The 20294-nt window shown below is 32.5% G+C and overlaps 2 long non-coding RNA genes across 4 annotated transcripts in view; one reads left to right on the top strand and one right to left on the bottom strand.

Moving 5' to 3' along the window:
• LOC144579879 (uncharacterized) overlaps positions 1-20294 on the top strand; it is a 487785-nt gene that overhangs the window by 128551 nt on the left and 338940 nt on the right. The window lies entirely within an intron of this gene.
• LOC103788727 (uncharacterized) overlaps positions 1-20294 on the bottom strand; it is a 45999-nt gene that overhangs the window by 6815 nt on the left and 18890 nt on the right. For 2 of the 3 annotated variants that reach the window (XR_013528450.1, XR_013528451.1), the window contains 3 exons: positions 10509-10542; positions 6484-6634; positions 1598-1716 (listed from right to left, as the gene is read on the bottom strand). This is a non-coding gene — a long non-coding RNA (uncharacterized LOC103788727). The remainder of the gene's footprint in view (positions 1-1597; positions 1717-6483; positions 6635-10508; positions 10543-20294) is intronic. The other variant, XR_013528452.1, reaches the window with a different exon arrangement.

Genomic DNA, 20294 nt, shown 5'->3' on the forward strand with positions numbered 1-20294 from the left:
TAAATATTTTAATAATATATGTCTATTCGTGGATATATTGTATATTACATGGCCTGGCATAATGTGAGGTCTTGTGATTTGCAGAGAAGTTGTGGCACATAGGTATCACAGACAATTGTAATGAACCTAAAAGAGAGCCATAGGATTCTAATCCGGGAATCCCACAGAAAAAAACAAACAAATGAACAAAAACAAACCTAATTTATCCTCAGAAGTAAAAAGTCCTAACCAGGGTAAGAAAGCACATAGAACACTTAATAGGGAGTCAAATGAAAATAAATTTAAAAATGTGTTCTGCTAAGTATGGCAGCATCATGCAAATTTGAGTTCTGGAGGAAATTGACGGTCCTTGGAGAGAGGCTACTTAGAGGCTTGGTAGAAATACGGACTGCAGAAATGGCTAAGAACCAAAGCCTTACTAAAAGTAGAAAATGATGTAGAAAAAGAAATCTTTAGGGAATGTTAAACCAGAGAAAGTTTCATTTATTTCTCTTTGTTGAAGAAACCCCTATAGAGACAGAAACTATTATGCTCAAACTTAGAAATGAGGAAAGCCATCAAACTTTACCACCTTAGATTCTTTTCTACTGTTAGTCCTAGAAAATTCAACACAAAAATTTAAAAAAAAATTGTGAACATTGAACTCATCAAAGTTACCACCAGAATAAAAGAAAGCATGAGAAGTATGTATTTTTAAACGAAAACATTCTCAAAACAAAGCTAAGAAACAAAGTAAAAGCATAACACACCATTCTGATATGAACAAAATGTAATTAAACAAGCATTTGCAAATTTGATTTTCAGAATTCAAATGATATCACAAATCAAGCATGTAATTAATTAATTGATCAGCAATGGCTATTAAAATAAACAAAAGATAACAGCACGTTATGAACTTTTCCATTGGAAAAACAGCAGTGCTTAGTACATAATAGAATTAACTAACTAACTGACTAAATAAATAAATAAATAAAACTTTAGATCTAACAGAATTTTACAGGACTAAAGATAGCAGAGGGGCATGTCACATTGCACCACAGGGATGCAATCAGCAATATCAAATGGGGTAATACTCTCAGGACAAGCAAATGGTGTGTTCCATAAATGATTAAAGCAGGGTAAAAATGCAAGTTGAAGCAACTTTATGAAGTCTAATTTTATAATAAACATGTTTACAAATCAAGATATAAATGTTGACATTTATAAATATAAAAGTATAATGTTTTGGAAAATATTAGATAATGCAAATAGAAGCAAAAATTATTTAATTTGGTTGTTATGTGTCATGAGATAGTAACCACTGTTAGCATATATTTAAATAATCATTTGTGTCTTTGTTCTATTTTTCCCCAAAAAGTATGGTTTTGTAACCAAAATGTGCAAAATTGCCAAGGTTACAGATAAACAAATTTTTCTGTGTCTGTAATGCTATATTTATTAATGTTGATGTTATATTTATTATAATATGAAAATATTGTGCACACTAAAATAACATGTCATTTTTTCTCACAACAATTCTTGTATTAAACCTGTCTTTGAATTTTTCATTAATATTGAAAATAAACCTTTACTTTAATAATTCAAAATATATTATTACCTTCTGCTGCCAGTCCAAGAATTACTAGGGAGAGCAAGGCCTTAAGGTCTGTTGAATTTCTCTTTACAGTGACCTAATCAAAGAAACACTGATCTAAAGAAAAATTCAGTCTGTGCATTCTGAAACACATAGAAAACAGTTCTGTTAAAGAAAATGAAGAATTTGGAAAGCTTAATACTTCACAAAATTTTGAATTATTTTATTGATAATTTCAATTTTAATGTCCTCTACAAAATTTCAAAATATCTCACAATTTTTAATTGATTCATATATTCTGAATTATATTAAATGATAAAATAAAGTAGAATATTCACAAACAACAAATGCTCTTTATACAATTAAGGCACTCAAAAGGCACATTATTAATAATTCTAGATTATTAATGTTAACATGGTTGTCATTTAAGAAATAAGATTCTTACATTTTACAGTGAAAATGGAAAACACATTAAGAAAAAAGGAGCTCAGATTTGTGTCAGTTAATGTATTTACTTCACAGTATACTTAACTGAAAAATGATTAAACATGTAATTTATATAATCTGTATAACAATAAAATAATAGTCAGTTTTTCTAAACACACCAGTGTAATTCTATTATAGATCCTCTAAAATTATTAATAGAATAATTGTGAAGAGCACACATTTGGAGGTGAAATTTCTGGATTCAAATCTAAGCCACTACTAAGCAGAAGTTTGATCTTGGGTGAATCAAGATCCCTTAGCTTTTTCAACATTAAATAGGAAAATAGTGCTGCTTACCTCATCAGATTATGGTGAAAATAAAAATGATTACTATCTGAAAAAAGTATTTTATAAAATCGAAATATGGTTATTACTATTATTATTTCTCACAAAAATACTATGTCTACTAACTAGTATTAGCAATACAGAAGGTAGTATCATTAGAATTTTAACTGCAATGAAAACTCAACAACCTCTCCTAACAATTTTTTGCAGAGTGGTAATTTAAAATTATTGATCATGAAGTGGTTCTTAATGAACACCTGTAATACGTTGGTGTTGTGTTTTATACAAGTCTGTGAAAGCATTTAATTTGTACAGGTTATGTGAAAAATTGTAAGCATATTATTGAATTTTTATGACAGTCTTGAGACGTAATTTTCTAATTCATATTCTACAAATGTTGAAACTGAGTTTTATAGTATAAATATTTGGTAGAGCCAGTACTACTTTCTTCAGACAAAGGAAATCTTCAGTCGTTTGCCTATAGCATTATAATTAAGCCAATTTTATGCTTAAAAAATATAGTCTCCATGTGATTATTTTTATGATGTTGGAGTAATGTAACATGTCACATTATCTTTTTAAACAAGGTGTAGGAATATGGGAAGGAATTTTAGCCTAAAGACTAAGAGAGCTGACTTGCTTAAATCACAGGATTCTTGTGCGGCTCCAAGGAGATGTTTGTGGAAATGTTCTGTGAACTGTGGAAACACATGCCATTGGGACACTACAGAGCTTTCAAATTGTTGTGGTGGCAGTATTTTTACAAAATAGAATATCTAAAAATTTTCTGATAAATCAGTGTGAAAATCCTACATACACGCAGGTGGAGACGGTTAACTTTTTCATTTTATTTTTGTTTTGGTATTAATTTTTTAATGAGATAGGGTCTCAGTCTGTCATCCAGGCTGGAATTCAGTGGCAGCATCATTGCTTATTGCAGTCTCCAGCTCCTGGTCTCAAGTGATCCTACTGCCTCCACCTCCTGAGTAGTTGGGACTACAGGTGCATGCCACCCCACCAACCTAATTTTTATGCAACACTTTTTTAGAGACAAGAAACAAGGTCTCAATTTGTTGCACAGGCTGGTCTCAAACTTCTGACTAGACGCATTCCTACCACCTGCACCTCCCAAAATATTGAGATTACAGGCATAAGCCACCACACCCAGCCCTTGTACAACTTTATAACACCATAATTCACACAGTATTTATCTCTTCTGGAATTCCATATAATAAATATTGTCATACATTATATTCTTTTTAAGTTTTAATATATATAAACATTGAATAAATGGCCATTGAGACATAGCTTACCTCTTGGAATTTGTATGTAGAGATCATTCCTAGATTTTAATTTTTGAATTTATGTTTTACAAAACCTGTTACTTCTTCCAGAAAAATTATTTAAAAAGAAATGAATGTTCACTTTGATTTTTAAATAATGTTTTTATGTGATACCTTCCTTGGCTATCCTATATTTATAATAAATATAAATAATTGTAGTGAAACTAGTATTTTGCAAAGTAACCGTTATCAACTTCACAGAATTAGTAGCAACAATGGTTCATAATTTCTGAACGCTGATATCAGTATGTCTGCTAAATATTTGCACTATGCCATTTCATCTTCACAATAATCCGTTGAGGTGGCTTTTGTTATTATGTGTTTAATAGATTACAAAATTGAGGTCAAAGTGTTAGTTAATTTTCCCAAGCAATGAGAGTAAGAAATGCAAACGGAAGTCTCAAACAGGAGCCAAGATTAAACCAATACTAAGATCCTTATTATTACTTAGAGATACAGAGTTTTGCTGAATTGTGATTAGTCTGCCAGTATCTAATTACAACAATTAGCAAGGATTTTATTTATTCAGTTTTTATCTTATAGCATCAATATCCTCAAAATTTTATTCATTTCTATTTTATAAAATAAACAGCCCTTTGTTAGATTCAGTTTCATTAAAATCCATATTTACTCCAAAAATGTACATCAAGAAAAATATATTTGGTTTACTTAATTTGTATTGACTCAACAGTTACATTCAAATGATAAATTAGATGTCTGTATATTTTACATGCAAACTAAAACACTTTCAGGGTGAAAGAGTCTCTAATGATAAATGTGACAAGACAACAGGAATAATGTGAGAATATTTCACCAAACCAGGATATAAGTTAACCCACTCATAGTGAATAAACTAGAGTTCTCTGCAGTTCCAAATAATTAGTATAACTGAACTCTTTCTGTTTTGCTTCATGAGTAGTTTAAAAAATATATCCATTGTTCAGTAGTTCAAACGTTAAAATTTTAATTCATAGCCACCTGTTGCCTCATTTGAACATATATTTAGTCAAAAATGTTATGTTCCTAATTGTAGAATTATAGATTGAAGAATCACTAGAGCACTACCTTTTACTTCTGTAACAGTTGATTGAAAACACATTATTCACTGTGTTTCTTTTATAGACAAGACTTCATAAATTTGGTTTGAAGCAGATCCTAGATCTTTGCACAGGTATCCCACTGCCTCAAAAGGAGTTAAAGTCTTGAAGAGAGAGATCATGTGATCAAAAGGGACTTGCCTTGTCTTGGATGAGACTTTGAACTTGTACTTTGGGTTAATGCTGGAACGAGTTAAAATTCTGGGGAGCTGTTGGGAAGGCACGATTGTGTTTTGCAATGTGGGGACATGAGATTTGGGAGGGGACAGGGCTGGAATACTATGGTTTGGCTGTGTCCCCACCCAAATCTCATCTTGAATTGTATATTCCATAAACTCCACGTGTCATGAGACCTGGTGGAAGATAATTGAATCATGGGGATGGGTTTTTCCTTGTGCTTTTCTCATGATAGTAAACAAGTGTCATGAGATCTGATCATTTTATAAAGGCAGTTCTCCTACACATGCTGTCTGGCCTGCTTCCATGAGTTAAGATTTTGTGGGACTGTGGGACTGTTGGAAAGGCATGACTGTACTTTAAAATGTGAAGACATGGGATTTGCAAGGGACCTGGGGTGGAATGATATGGTTTGGCTGTTTCTCTACCCAAATGTCAATTTGAATTGTAGCTCCCATAATCTCCAGATGTCCTGGGAGGGGCCTGGTGGGATGTAATTGGATCATGGGGGTGGGTTTTTTCCTGTGCTATTCTTGTGATAGTGAATAAATCTCACAAGATCTGATAGTTTTGTAAAGGGCAGTTCCCCTGCATGAGCTGTCTTGCCTGCCAATATGTAAGACATGCCTTTGTTCCTCTTTCACTTTCCACCATGATTGTGAGGCCTCCTCAGCCATGTGGAACTGTGAGTTCATTAAACTTCTGTTTCTTTATAAATAACCCAGTCTTGGGTATGTCTTTATTAGTAGCATGAGAACAGACTAATACTGGGGTGGGGAGGGTCAATCAGAGGATAGCATGCAAATCGGGAAGACAAGTTCTCAATCTAGTTCGAGGATTTAACTTACAGCTTGGTTTTCAGGCTTTAAACTATGTTTGGCTTGGAGGTGGTGTTTCACTGGGGACCTGCACCTCTCTGCCTAAGCATTTGCCTGGCTCCTGTTGCTATCACCAGTGAAGTAGCCAGCAGAACAATTATACTCTCTAGATTAAGAATAGAAATAATCTAGCTCAGAGATAGCCAAGTGTTATCCCCAAGGTTATATATTAAGGAAGAGGCATCCAGAAAGGAAAATCTGAAGTATAATTCCAGGCTTCTTTCAACCACATCTTCAAAAATTACCAGGACAGAATATATTTGAAGATGTATGAGGTATAACTCAAAACTTACTCAAATTCTTAAGACCATTTCCTTTTTATAAGGTTAAAAATATTTATGAAAATATATTTATTGTAATATTAAATCATATCTTGGAGGGTCTGAGCCAAAATGCACACAGATTTCTTGTTTCCAATAAACTAACTGCACAGAGTATTTGCAAAGGCTCAGCAGCAATTTTATATGTGGTGAGCATGATTCATCATCCATGCCCACCCTGATAAATAACTCCCACATAGTCTACTTTGCTGCATATTCATTTTTGTCCTGCTTTAAATGCCCATTTTAAAAGTCATTAAACTAATAGGAGTGTGTGCTGGGAAAACTCGTAATAAGCTAAATGCGAATACAGCTTTTGCTTACTTTCTTTTTACTCTTAGACTTGAATAAATTGGGAGGCTATATTAGTCATGTCTGTATCTTTATTGGTCTTTTGTAGTCTTCAGGCTGGAACTCTAGAATAATGATCTTAATCAATTCCCTGGACCCGTGGAAGAAACCTCAGTTGCTTCACCTAAAACATAAGAAAAGGAGGTATTTTAATTATTTTGTTGTCATTCAGATCAAATGGGGTCCTGTATAGGAAACATCTCTAAAAGATGTAAAAATTCTTGACATATAAAGCAATAAATGATTGTAAGTCATATAATAAGTTTGTAAATGTTAGGAGCTTCATATGTGGTTATCGTCCCTTTTTTATGATATATTTTTTGTGTACCGGGAAGTATATTACAGAATAGGTAAAGAAGAAAGGCAAGAATGTTACAATAGGTTTGAGTGTTTTTAGTTATCCTTTCAATAAAAATAGTAGTATGAATTTTTTTCTGTGATTTATTTTGAACCAATTTATTTATTTCTAATTAAGTTTTTCCTGGTGGTTTATTGTTCTTCATCATCTCCCTGAACAGAGACCTTCTGATCTTGAAACTCTATAAACTAACTGAGATTCTATTTAGGTAATTCCTGCTAAATAGAGTGAAAAATAGAGTTAGATTGATTTATGTACCCAGTGAAGGTAAATTGCCCTTACCAAATAAATATATAATGCTTATAAAAAATTAAGTTGCTATATAAAAGTATAATTTCTGACCCAGGCTATTTTAATCTGACATCTTTTACTACTGAAATTTGAGCTAATATGGCAAATTATTTTAATCTTTATGTTTCACTTGCTCTTTGAACATTTGAAACTTATTTTCACAAGATTCTTCTTGAAACTTTCTCCTATTTGGCTTATGCAAAATATGTTTTGTGTATTTTTTCTCATTTGCATATGGAAATTTCTTCTCAATATTCATATCTGATTTTTCTCTTCTTCCCTTTTTTTCTCTCTCTATCTCCTTTTCTCTGTCCCTGTCTTTCTCTGCCTCTGTCTTTGTTTCTGTCTGTCTGTCTCCCTCTCTCTGTTTCTTTCTGCATTCTAAATTGACTCCCTTGATTATTTAATTTAGTCTTTGGTTTACTAGTTTTACCCTGAAGGCTCCTAGATCTATAGCTCCAGCCCAGGTCACTTTCTTGAGATCCAGACAAATATATAACTAAATACTGTACATTTTTTCTTAAATTTCCCATAACTATGTGAAACTAAATGTACCAAAAATGAAATGTGCTTTTCATTTTATCTTATATTGATTTATGATGCCATAAACTGTCCACTTGCCCAATCTAGAAATTAGAAAAGCAACATAGACTACTCTTGTAATTTAATCTCTTTTTAAAGATCTATATGCAATTAATTTCCATATGTTCAACATAATATTATTACTATTTCCACCTCTGCAGTTTTGATCTCATAAAATCTGGGATATTTGTATGTAATAATATAGTTTCTAGCATTCTTATGTAAGTTCACATGGCCAGGGGTGCTTTACCAAATGATCCTCCTAACTCCAAACTTGATATCTCACTAAATTGAAAATAGAGTTATTTTATTTCCATGCTTAAAATCATTCAGCAGTCTCTTTTAACTACAAAATAAATTTTAAACTCCTAGAAATTGAATAAAAAATTCCTTATGATTTGATTCCTTTACCTTTGCAATCTTTACCTCATTGTTTTCTCTCACATCTTACATTACAGCAGTGTTAGATGACCTCTATTTTCAGACACACATTTTCCATCTGCCTGAAATGTGCCCTTCCCATATATATTCTATACACCTCGAGGTTCAATTAAAGTATCACTTCTAAAGGGGGGTCGTTCACTGCATATATAGTTTTAAAAAGCTAACTTGATTAGTTAGTGTTAAGAAATTTTTGACAAATAATTTACCCCTCCTCCCCAGCTACACGGAAATTGTAATACATTTCGACAGATGTTACATGGTTTCTGCTATGAGTAGACTGTCTACTATGTGTTATAGTTTCTCATAATGTGGTGATGATACAAATGAACTCTCTCTGTTCTTATGCAACTTACTATATTGTAAGAAGTATAATCTAGAGACATAAAGCAGCCTAAACCACATCAATGAGGAGGACTTTGTAAAGAGGGTGGTTGGCATGGCATTCAAGGCTACCACCACCACTCTTCTAAGAGAAATTGAAGGCCTGAACCAAGTTACAGACAACAAGCATTTTAAGGACAAGTGTATTTGAAATACTCTGCTGAGGTACAATTAACAGAAGGTTTTGATCATTTAGCTATGAAAAAAGAAGGCAGTTGAGATAATTTGGAGTAATTGAATTTTCTACCTTAGGTTTACTTTCTGTGTGCAGACTAAAATCTTTCACTACTGTTTAAAGTTAACTTTATACAATTGTTAAGGCATTCTTATACAGCTTGTCAAAAACCAGCAACAATCCTTATACACTTGGGCTCAAATTTAAAATGACATCTTTATTTTTATAATTGCAAATATGGGAGCCAATTTAATTATTTCTATAAGAATCCAGTTTTTTTCTGCTACAAGTGGCCAGGTTTATATATGAGTGCTGACTACCAGAAATAATTAAGCAAAATACAAAGTGAAGAAAACTGTTCTAAATATGTTTTCCTTTTGATAGAAAAAGACATAGAAATGATAATTAAAATGTCTAAATATTTTTAAAGAGGTAAATGAGATCTTACATAGTTTTCTGAATATATATTAGGTATAAATACATCCTTCAAGTATTACAGATGGTAAATTATTCAATTCTTATATCAGAAATTTTATAGAGCACATTTTATTATTCACATGCTGAATTTCTCAGTGGAATCCTTATTTTCAAATCATGAGCTTAAAGAAGCTTCAAAATTTGAACATAAAGGATATTAAAGATCATTGCCCAATTCTTTAGTTTTGCAGGTATCAACATAAAACTCCGAAACTTTGTAAAACTGAGCAGAATGATTTCCTAAGGATAGATACCTCATTATTGCAAGGCTGTGAGTAGAGCTCATACCTCTCCATCTATAATGGAGATCTAGCCTGAGCTATAAATAATTCTATAACTTATTTTATAGAATTATTTTAGAACTTATTTTAGAAAAGTTTTCCCAAAATATTTCATAAAATTTCCACTCCAAACCAGATGATTTAATGTAAGAATGCAAGATATTTCATCTATGAGCAACCAGTTTGACAAGGCTCATTAAGATGAAAATAGCTGAGAATATCTTCATCTTTTTGAAATTTGAGTACCTTTTTGTGACATCAAAGGCAGTTCTAATTTACTTCTACAACATAATTTCATATTTCTTCATATTAACTAAACTAATTTGTCAGTTTTAAAACTTTTTCTTAATGTTTTTCTGATCACACAATGTTATTTGAAATTACCGATTGTCTTATTTTTATTGCCTCTTTCCATTTAGTATATTGTAAATTTTGTAAAATGCATGTGTCTTGTCTGCTCTGTTTGTTGCAGTAAACCCAGAGCTTAAAATAGTGACTATAATTGACACTTAATGTGTATTTTTCTATAGATGAATAGCTTTGGTGGTTTAATGGATCTTCTAGACTTATCCTAATCTAGTTACTTAAATGGAAATTATTTTGATTTTAAAGCATAACTGTAAATTGGCTTTAAATATTAGTAAATAAAAAAGGAATATCTGAAAGTACCACTATAAAAATACTAAAAATATTAATATTAATACTTAAAACCATCTGATTTCTCACTCCAGGTTCAAGACAATGTGCTTAATGCTGTATAGAGTAAATACTAAGTAAATACTTGCTGAATAACATAAATTATTGTTTAAAATAACTCATGCTAGAAATTTATTATTTCCTGGTCTTCTTTTATAAAACACACAGACATACACTCTCGGATATAACTCAAAATCATTAGTTCCCTCAAAATAAAGGAACTGATATTTGTAGGAAGCTGAACAATTAGAAATGTGTTAGCTGAAAGTAAACAGGTAAATTAATGTAGCAAGGCAAGAAGGTCACCACTCACCCATTCCTTTTTGACATTATACTGGAAGTCTTAGCTAATGTGATAAGACAAGAGAAAGAAATATAAGATATACAGACTCGGAAGGAAAAAATAAAACTCTCTTTGTTCACAAATTATAGGATTATTTATGTATAAAATCTAATCTACAATAGGACTTGTTGAACTAATAAGTGATGATAGCAAGATTACAAGATACAAAGTTAATATGAAAAATTCCTGTCTTATACAATGGAAATTAACAAAGAATAAAATAAATAGATTTCCATGCTTATAAATAGGAAGACTAATACTATTATCAAGATGTCAGTTTGCTAAACACGATGTATAGATTCAATGCAAACCCAGTAAAAATCCTAGCAAGTTATTTTGTGGATATCGACAAACTAAACTTAAGTTTATAATGGAGATGCCAAAGACCAAGAATAGTAAATATTGCAACACTGAAGGAGAAAACCAAAGTCAAAAGACTGGCACTATGCAACTTCAGGATTTACGATAACCCTACAGCAATCAAATCAGTGAGGTATTGGTGGATGAATAAGCAAATAAATCAATGGCGTAGAATAAACTGGTCATAAATATGCCCACATGAATTTGGTCAACTGATCACTGGAAATGGTGAAAAGGCAATTCAATCAATGCCAAAAGGATAGACTCTTCAACAGGTGGTGTTGGAACAACTGGATATCTACATGTAGGACAACAACAACAACAACAAAACTGAAAATATAAAAATATGAATTTAGACAGAGAACTTATAACTTTTGCCAAACAAATGTTAAAATGGATTATAGACCTAAACGTGATATGCAAAACTGTGAAACTTCTAGAAGGTAACACAGGAGAAAACCTAGATTAGTATGGTTTGATATAATTCTAAAATAATTAACCATAAAATAAATAATTGATAATATGAACTATTCTAAAACTAAAAATTTTTGCTCTGTATATACATTGTTAAGACAATGAGAAGACAAGCAACAAACTGGGAGAAATATTTCCAAATTGTATCTGAAAAGGGCTGTTATTCAAAATAGACAAAAAGCTATTAATATTGAGCAATAAAATTAAATTATGGGCAAATTAATTTTTAAAAGTTTAAAAATGGGCCAAGGATTGGATTACTTTACAATTTAAGACATACAGATGGCAAAGTAGCATATCAAAATATTCAACATAATACATCATTATGGAATTGCAAATTAAAACAAGATACTTTACACACCGAACACTGAACATAGCCTGGGGAGAAATGCCAAATGTGGGTGAAGGGGAGAAGAAAAGCAAAGCACACTGCCATGTGTGTACCTACGCAACTGTCTTGCATGCTCTGCTCATGTACCCCAAAACCTATAATCCAATAAAAAATTAAAAAAAAAAAAAAGGTAAATATAAGTTTACTGTTAAATATTATAATCAATGTTTACTAATACACGAAAACCATTGTGTTCCATATAGTGCTAAGTGAACTATAAAACTTGTTTCAATTAAAAAAAAAAAGAATGTAGACTAATAATAGTTTTCATTTATTGATAATTTTACCCACTTTAAAATATAATTTGGCAATTTCTCTCGAAGCTAAGTATATGCTTACCAAAGGTTCCAGCAGACAGACTCGTTGGCATTTACCTACATAAGGTAAAAAGATATGCCCACACAAAAACCTACATGTGTTGTTTACAGGAGCTTTAACCATAATTGCCAAAACTTGGAGGTAACCAAGATATCCTTCAACAGATAACTGGATAAACTATGATATATCCATACAATAAAATATTTATTCAGTGTTATTTACAGTGATCTTGTAAGCCATGAAAAGATAACAGAAGAAACTTAAAGGCATTATACTAAATGAAAGAAACCAATCTGAATGCTACATACTGTGTGATTACATCTATATGACGTTCCGAAACAGGTAAAACTAGGGAGACAGTAAAAGTATCAGTGGTTGTCAAAGGTTTGTTGGGAGGAGAGGAAAATAGGAGGAGCACAGGGAATATTGAGGGTAGTGAAACTCTTCTGTACTATATTCTAATGGTGCATATATGTTATGTCTTTGTCAAAACCCATTGAATATACAACACCGAGAGTGAACCTTAAGGTAAACTATGGATTTAAGGTGATAATGATGTGTCAATGTTGTTTATTAATTGCAACAAATGTACTGAGATTGATAGAAGCAAATAAATATGTTCCAGAGGAGATATAGCTCTAGATTGCTTAGTTTGCATACCAGAGATATACTCCCTGTTAGACTTTTGCTACTTTTAAGAATTATCTAGCCCCGGGAAGGGCAGTCTTTTCCCAGACATAAAGGCATTTTTAAATGCCAAAACATTGTAATATGCAGAAAATTAAAGAGTCTTTACAATACAAATAATCTCCTGAATAGGACTTAGATTTTAGCAACAGTCTACCAGTAGGGTTTAAGTCACATAATAAAGTGAACCATATGTATAACTATTATTAATCTTTTAGCTAGAGTATTAAGGATTCTTATTCAACAGAAAATGTAAATATATAGAATTAACTTCACTTTTTTCTCCTACTTTTACTTCTAATTCAATGTAAGTTTCTACTTCTTTGGGTGCATTATGCCCTGAAGTAGATCTTAATCACATATCATAACAATTCAAAAAGATTGTGGCTAGCAGCATTTAAGTCCAACAAATAACTTGTCCTGAGTTTGAAGGTGGTTAATAAATTTTATATCAGGGAAAATCATTGAATTTCATTTCTAACACCTTAAACATAGATCAAAATAAGGTTGGATTCAAGTCAATATAAATCACAGCGGAGTCTGAAATGATAATATACTATGTATGTCAGTGCTAGCATTTCTGTCAGAAATCTCTCTAAATATCAGAAAAATCTATTTTGAGGATGCTGTGTGTACTGCAGAAGAAAATTTATAATCCTTTTTTTATTGAATGCTGAATGTTTTATGTATCAATAAGCTACCTGCCATGACAAAGTTGAAAAAGCTTAGTAATAGACTAGTATGAGGTAAAAGATGAGATTAAGTTTAGTTATTATTTATTATTTTCAATATGCATATTGTTGACTGGGATTATTAATCCTCTATAATTTTATGCCAATATATACAATATACACAATTTGTTTCTTAAAAGTACCAATATTTGGGTTAGATCTTTACTTATTTTACTTTTAACACCCATGTTGATCAATATATTTCAAGCTATAGATACTAGCTTTTTCATCATAGTTCCTAGGGAAAGTTGTGCTTTTTAACACAAATAATTCAATTCAATTCACTTATTCATGCATTATTCAAGAAATATTTGTGAACATTATAATATGCCAGCATTGTTCCGCAAACTAGAATCAAAGCAGTGCTCACAATAGTCAAAAAATTCTTTTATAAAACTTACATAGTAATTATTGGGGCAGATGGATATGAACACACACACACCAACACATTCACACAACACACTCATATGCACTTAGGTGTATATATATAAACCAGGTGGGCATAAGTATTATGACAAGAAATAAAGCAGGGAAAATGATGGGGAATGGTGGCAAGGTCTGTTTTGCCTCAGATGATCATAGAGTATCTCTCTGATAAGGTGATATTTCGAAGTTTCTGGGTAGTTTTTCAATAAGAAGGAATAGCATGTAGAACAATGTAGAAGTAGGACTATTCTGAGCATATTCAAAAAACAGAATATTAACTTCAGACCAATGTGGAGTTAATATACTGATTTCCCAGACAGTGCAGGGTCTGATCACATGGAAGTTTTGTCAGTAGAGGTAAGACTTATGGAAGGTTTTGAATGGACAAACAATATGTTTATATATACATAAGTCCACAATATATATTTTGTATACACATACACACATACATACCTTTTTCTTTTTCTTTCTTTCTTTCTTTTTTTTTTTTTTTGAGACAGTCTTGCTCTGTCACCAGGCTGGAGTAGAGTGGCGCGATCTTGCTCACTGCAACTTCCGCCTCCCAGGTTCATGAGAGTCTTCTGCCTCTGCCTCCTGAGTAGCTAGGACTACAGGTTCATGCCACCACCCCCAGCTAATTTTTGTATTTTTAGTAGAGACAAGATTTCACCATGTTGGCCAAGATAGTCTCGATCTCTTGACCTCGTGATTTGCCCTCCTCAGCCTCCCAGAGTGCTGGGATTACAGGCATGAGCCACTGCACCCGGCCCATACTTTTTATTTAGAATAGTTTTATACTTTATGAAAGATAGTGCTGAGGGTACAGAGAATTACCATGTACCTCACATGCAGTTCCCCCATGATTTACATCTTACTTCAGTATGATACCTTTGTTATAATTAATGAAATAGTATTGATACATACAATAATCCCATTAATAACATCACTACGTTTAATACTTTTTAAAAAAATTTCTTAGTCTTAACCTGATGTCCCTTTTCTGTCCTAAGATCTCATTCATCCAGGATTCCACATCACATTTAATCATCCTGTTTCCTCAGGTTCCTGTTGGTTTGACTGTTTGTAAAATATTCCTTACTTTGATGACCTTGACAATTCTGAGAGGTCCTGGTCAGATATTTTATAGAATGCTCCTTAATTAGGATTGTCTGATTTTTTTTTCTCATGATTATACCAGATTATGGGTTTCCAAAGAAAATTCAGAGGTCAAGTGATATTTTTATATAAAAGATACATACTATCAATGAGACTAATCCCAGTATATATTAAGCTTGATCATTTGGCTGAAGTGCTATTTGTCAGGTTTCTCCATGTAAAGGTGGCCGTTTTCCCTGCTTTGTCTATTGAACTTTTAGAGAAAAGTCACAACGAGATGCCCATGCTTGAGACATAAACCTTGCACACAAATAATCTGCCAGAATTGTTTGAATTTTTTCTGCAGAAATAATTTGTTTCTTCTCCCCTATTTATTTATTTAATCATTTATATCTTTATGGACTCATAAATATCTATTTTATGCTTTAAATTAAAATCCAACATTATTTTACTCAAAATTTTCTAGCTTTGGCTATTGGAAACTCTTTCAGTAGGCTTCTGCATTCCTTTGATATATTACCAGGTATATATGTGTGAATGTGAGTTTGTTGTGGATGGTAATTTTGTTATCATTTGTTTGGTTTTAATGTGTCCCACGTTTCTGTCACTCTAAGAATAAATATACTTCAAGCTCACATTTTAAATTTCTTAGCCAAGCCTAGCATCAGCCATTTTTCCAAAAAGCCCTAGTTCCTTTATGTGAAGTATAGTATTAGAAGCCAAGACCTAGAAGCTAGATATGTTCCTTGTTACTGGAGTGCTATTTCTTCTAGGCCCTATTAACTACCAGAGTAAGGTAATATATGTACATAGGCATAAATGTTTACATATGGATTTATATATAGCTATATTAAAACAATACAACATCATACTGGTGTTTTCAAGTCTAAACCACTATCACATGGATCATTTGGCCTTCTTTCTTTGCTTATTGGTAACTTTCCTGACCTGTGCTAAGAAAAGGGAGAAAGGCCAATGTTCCATATGGTAACGGTTTATATCATCTTATTATTAGATGGGCCTATGTGCCTGAGTTATGTTTGCTTATGTTTACTTATGTTTCTTGGCTTCATTTCCCCCCTTACATGAGACAGGAAAGCTTTATTAGAGTGCAGTGATAGAAATGCCCTTGTCCCCAGTGAGACAGGACTTTAGCAAAGCCTTTCCCCTAGGGAGTCAGCCTTTGTTTTGAGAATACTCTGGAAATATTTCACAGGGTATTCAGCTCCTGCCAAGTCACACAGAATGGGATCTTTTCAACTGTTTATTGTCAGAACCTAATGAAGTTTCTGGAAATAAAGCCCACAAATATGTGGGGGCCCTCCCTTAAGACTATGGATTTCAGGAGTTTTTTGTTCTCAGGTTTGTCCAAAAACTCATCATTAATATTATTATTTAATTGGCTTCTGTTCCAGTTAAATAAATTTTAGCTTGACTCTCTGATTCACCTGTCTTCCAAGATTTTGCAGTGGTCGTTTATTTAAGACCTGTTTTCTGATTGGTCCAATATAAATTATTTCTAAGTGTCCAACTTAAAGAAGTGATGACTTCCAAGTTTGTTACATTTTGAACTAAAAATAAACTTGAATTTTATTTAAAGGACTGCTGTGTAGGAAACAGATTATAAGGAGGCTGGTATGAAACAAGGGTGAGAGGAGAATCACTGATCATCTGCACTGATCATCTGAGCTAATCATAGATAACAGTGTTTTGGCCCAACTGAAAGTGAAAAAAGTGTTAAAAGCACCAGAATATATTCTAGCTGTATTTCAAAGAAAGGCTAAAAAGATTAGCAGGTGAATAGGAGAGAAAAATATGAGAGAGAGAGAGAGAGAGAGAAACAATTGATAGATACTGGTCAAAGATGACACCAAAGTTTTTAATCTGAGAAACAAAAGTGAGGAACAACAATTTTTTATTAGGGAAAGATAAGAGGAACTAAGCTTGGCAGAAAGAGAAAGGCAGTATGAGGCCAGAAAAAGGCAAGAAAAGTAGAAAATGATTATTAAAATAGAAACTACTCTCAAGGAAATGCTAAACATAAATGGAATTACCAGGAATAATAAGATCAATATGTGGGAGCATGAAGGGAGATTTGAAAATAGAAATTATTAGAATTTAGTTTAAAAATTAAAAGTTTTTCTCCTGAAAGGATAAATTTCATCATAACATTATTCTATGGATGAAGAAATGTAAAATAATTAAATTTAAATGGAGAAATGATTTATAAACTAAAGTTATTTTCTCACTAGTCTTTATTTCAGCAAATTATCACTTATGGCATATTTTCTCTTTGTGCTCTTCTAAAGTTGTAAATGTTTTTTAAAAAGTCTTCTTACTGCACAGTGGTTATGGTAAATACTACTTGGAAATTTTATGCTTCTTTTTCTATCCACCAAATGCTAATTATATTACCATTATGCTAGTCTGTATTCCATTGAATTTGCATAGGTGACAATTGACCCACAGGTAAAATATTAGGTACATATTTAAATGTATAATTTTAAAAATTATCTTTGAGAATGCAAGTTGAAACATTTACATTATTTTTAAAGTTTTGACACAATATATTTATATTTTTGCATTATTTAACATGTATCTCTCTAAAATTAGTTCTCTGTTTCACATTCCAAGTATTTTTTCTCATATTTAGTATGGATTCTTTGGTTGGAAATATAGGAACACATTTGGATTAGCTTAGTTAAAAGCCTAGTTGCAAGGGGAAAATAGAAAGAAATAGCTTGGAATAGAAAGACCTCAAGATTGAACTGGAACCAGTGACTTCAGTGTTGGGCTTTTCTCTCTTCCTTTCATCCTTCACTCTTCTCTGTTCCTCTCAGTAAGTCACATGTACTCTGTGTAGGATGCTTACATTCCTCCAAATCTCATTATAAAACAGATGAATTCATAGACCAAGCCTCACACCTGTTATGTAAAACTAGCCACAAAGAAACTAAAATCCTGTAACCCCATTCCAGAATCTCTAGAAGGAATGTCACTTAGTTCAGTTTGCATAAAAATTTGATCCTGAAGCAATCAACTGTCACACAACCTGAGAACCTTTAATTTAAGCAGCACTAATCTCTCTTCAACCATGGCCTTGGGTAGAAGTAATGGAAATAATCATTTCTAAAATGATTTGGGTACTGACAGGGATAAATGTGTGGAATAGTTGGGGCTGACAAAAGCTTCACTGTGATAGTCTTTTTTAGGTGAAATGAAATTTAAAGAATATTTTATTGAAACTAAACCGAGCAGTGTTTTCAAATTTTTGCAATAAATGATAAGCAAACAGAAATATGAATTATTATATTTTTAAGAGGAGGCAAGAAGAAATACATGCCTGTTTCTAATTGACCAGGCACAGACCACAAGAGACAACATGGACAAGTGTTTGTGTGGTGACTTCTTAAAAGAAACTTTTCCCTGATAGCCACCTGGATGGCACTGCTACTCAGAGGAAAAGAGCCTGTGAGGAGTGGACTATTGTGTTGGGAGAGGTTGAGCAGAGAAGTCACAAATAACACATTAAAGTATTACAGTGTGAAAATATCTGGAAAATGACAATGACTATTACTTCTCTCTTAGATTTCTTAGATTGCTATACTTCTTATAGATACCTTTTTTTTTTGAGATGGAATCTTGCTCTGTCACCCAGGCTGGAGTGCATGGCAGAATCTCAGCTCACTGCCTCTACCTTTCGGTTCAAGCAGTTCTCCTGCCACTGCTTCCTAAGTAGCTGGAGCTACAGTCATGCACCACCACATTCAGCTATTTTTTTTTTTTTTTTGTCTTTTTGGTAGAGACTGGGTTTCACCGTGTTGGTCAGGTTGGTCTTGAATTCCTGACCTCAAATAATCTACCCACCTTGGCCTCGCAGAGTGCTGGGATTACAGGCATGAGCCATCAGGCCCACCCTGAACACTTCTTAAGTATTATGCAGTAACTGTGTGTGTGTGTGTGTGTGTGTGTGTGTGTGTGTGTGTGTGTGTTATGTATCTGTAAACATTAGATCTCATGCATTAGTCTAGATAAACATTCAGAACTCATACATCCATCCCTCCATCTACTCTGTCACCCAAAAGAATCAGTTTACATTTTTTGGGAGAAGAAGAAACTTGGGTTTAGAGACATGTTTCTTTTTAAATCTTGCAATTTTAGCATGATAATTATTTGACTTTTGGTATGTTACTCAACTTCTTTATATCTTACTATTCTGATATATAAGAAAAGGATAAATAATACCATTGTAGAGTGTGTTTTAGAACTAAATAAGGTAATGTTTTTGGAGTTTCTGGCACTCAATATGTGACCAATAAAAAGTAGCTATTGTGATCAATTTTATCATTAATCATTATCTTTATCATTATTATTATCTATTAAGTAACCACTATGAAGCAGGAGTTATAAGAGATATAAAAAATAATAATGAATTATTTTCTTATGTTAAGTTGTTCAGGCAGAAACCTCTGTTTTCTAACTAATAGCTGATAATAGCTCTGAACTACAGAATTCTTATGGATGACTCCCTTATAAGTAATGTTGAGTTTAGATTGCTATTTATGTACAAAAATTTTAGAACAAATGCTAACAGTTGGTGATGTGCCCAGAATCAGCAGTCTTCTATTACTAGCTCTCAGCTTCACAAATTGACATCTTCACTAATTTGATCTATGCCTATAACCTTTTCCCCTTTAGTCCACAGAACAGTCTAAATGTTTGAACAAAGATTTCACACCAAGCACTAAGGTTACGAGTGAACAAAGATATATTTGTCATACTTTGAATGAGCATACTTCTTATATTATAGAATTTTTAAAATGTTTCTGTGCCTGGGGCCCAAGCAACCATTTCTAACTACCATTTGGCTTCTCAGTTCTATTGCAGTGGCATACTGTAAGCAGTTTTAAAATTTAATTAACTATACTTAGCTTCTTAGAAGGCATTTGTTTTCTGCTTTTATAATAACCTATCTGTAATGAACCATGCCTTGTAGTTATCAAATGGCATCAACTCCCGTAGTTTCATTGGCATTCTCTGTCTGCCAGCACAAAGCAATGTAAGAAATAAGAAGACAAAACAGAACACCAGAAAAAGCCAAAATATTATTACTCTAAAGGTTTCTCACCACAACTCTCAGGATGGAACATAATTAGATACAATAATAATAACAATATAAAGTTATAAATCCTTACATTCTCCAATAAGCTAATCAACTTAGAAATTAATATGCAGTATTTCCTTTCTTTTTGC

This window comes from Callithrix jacchus, chromosome 17 (assembly GCF_049354715.1).
Source record: "Callithrix jacchus isolate 240 chromosome 17, calJac240_pri, whole genome shotgun sequence".
Lineage (NCBI taxonomy): Eukaryota > Metazoa > Chordata > Mammalia > Primates > Cebidae > Callithrix > Callithrix jacchus.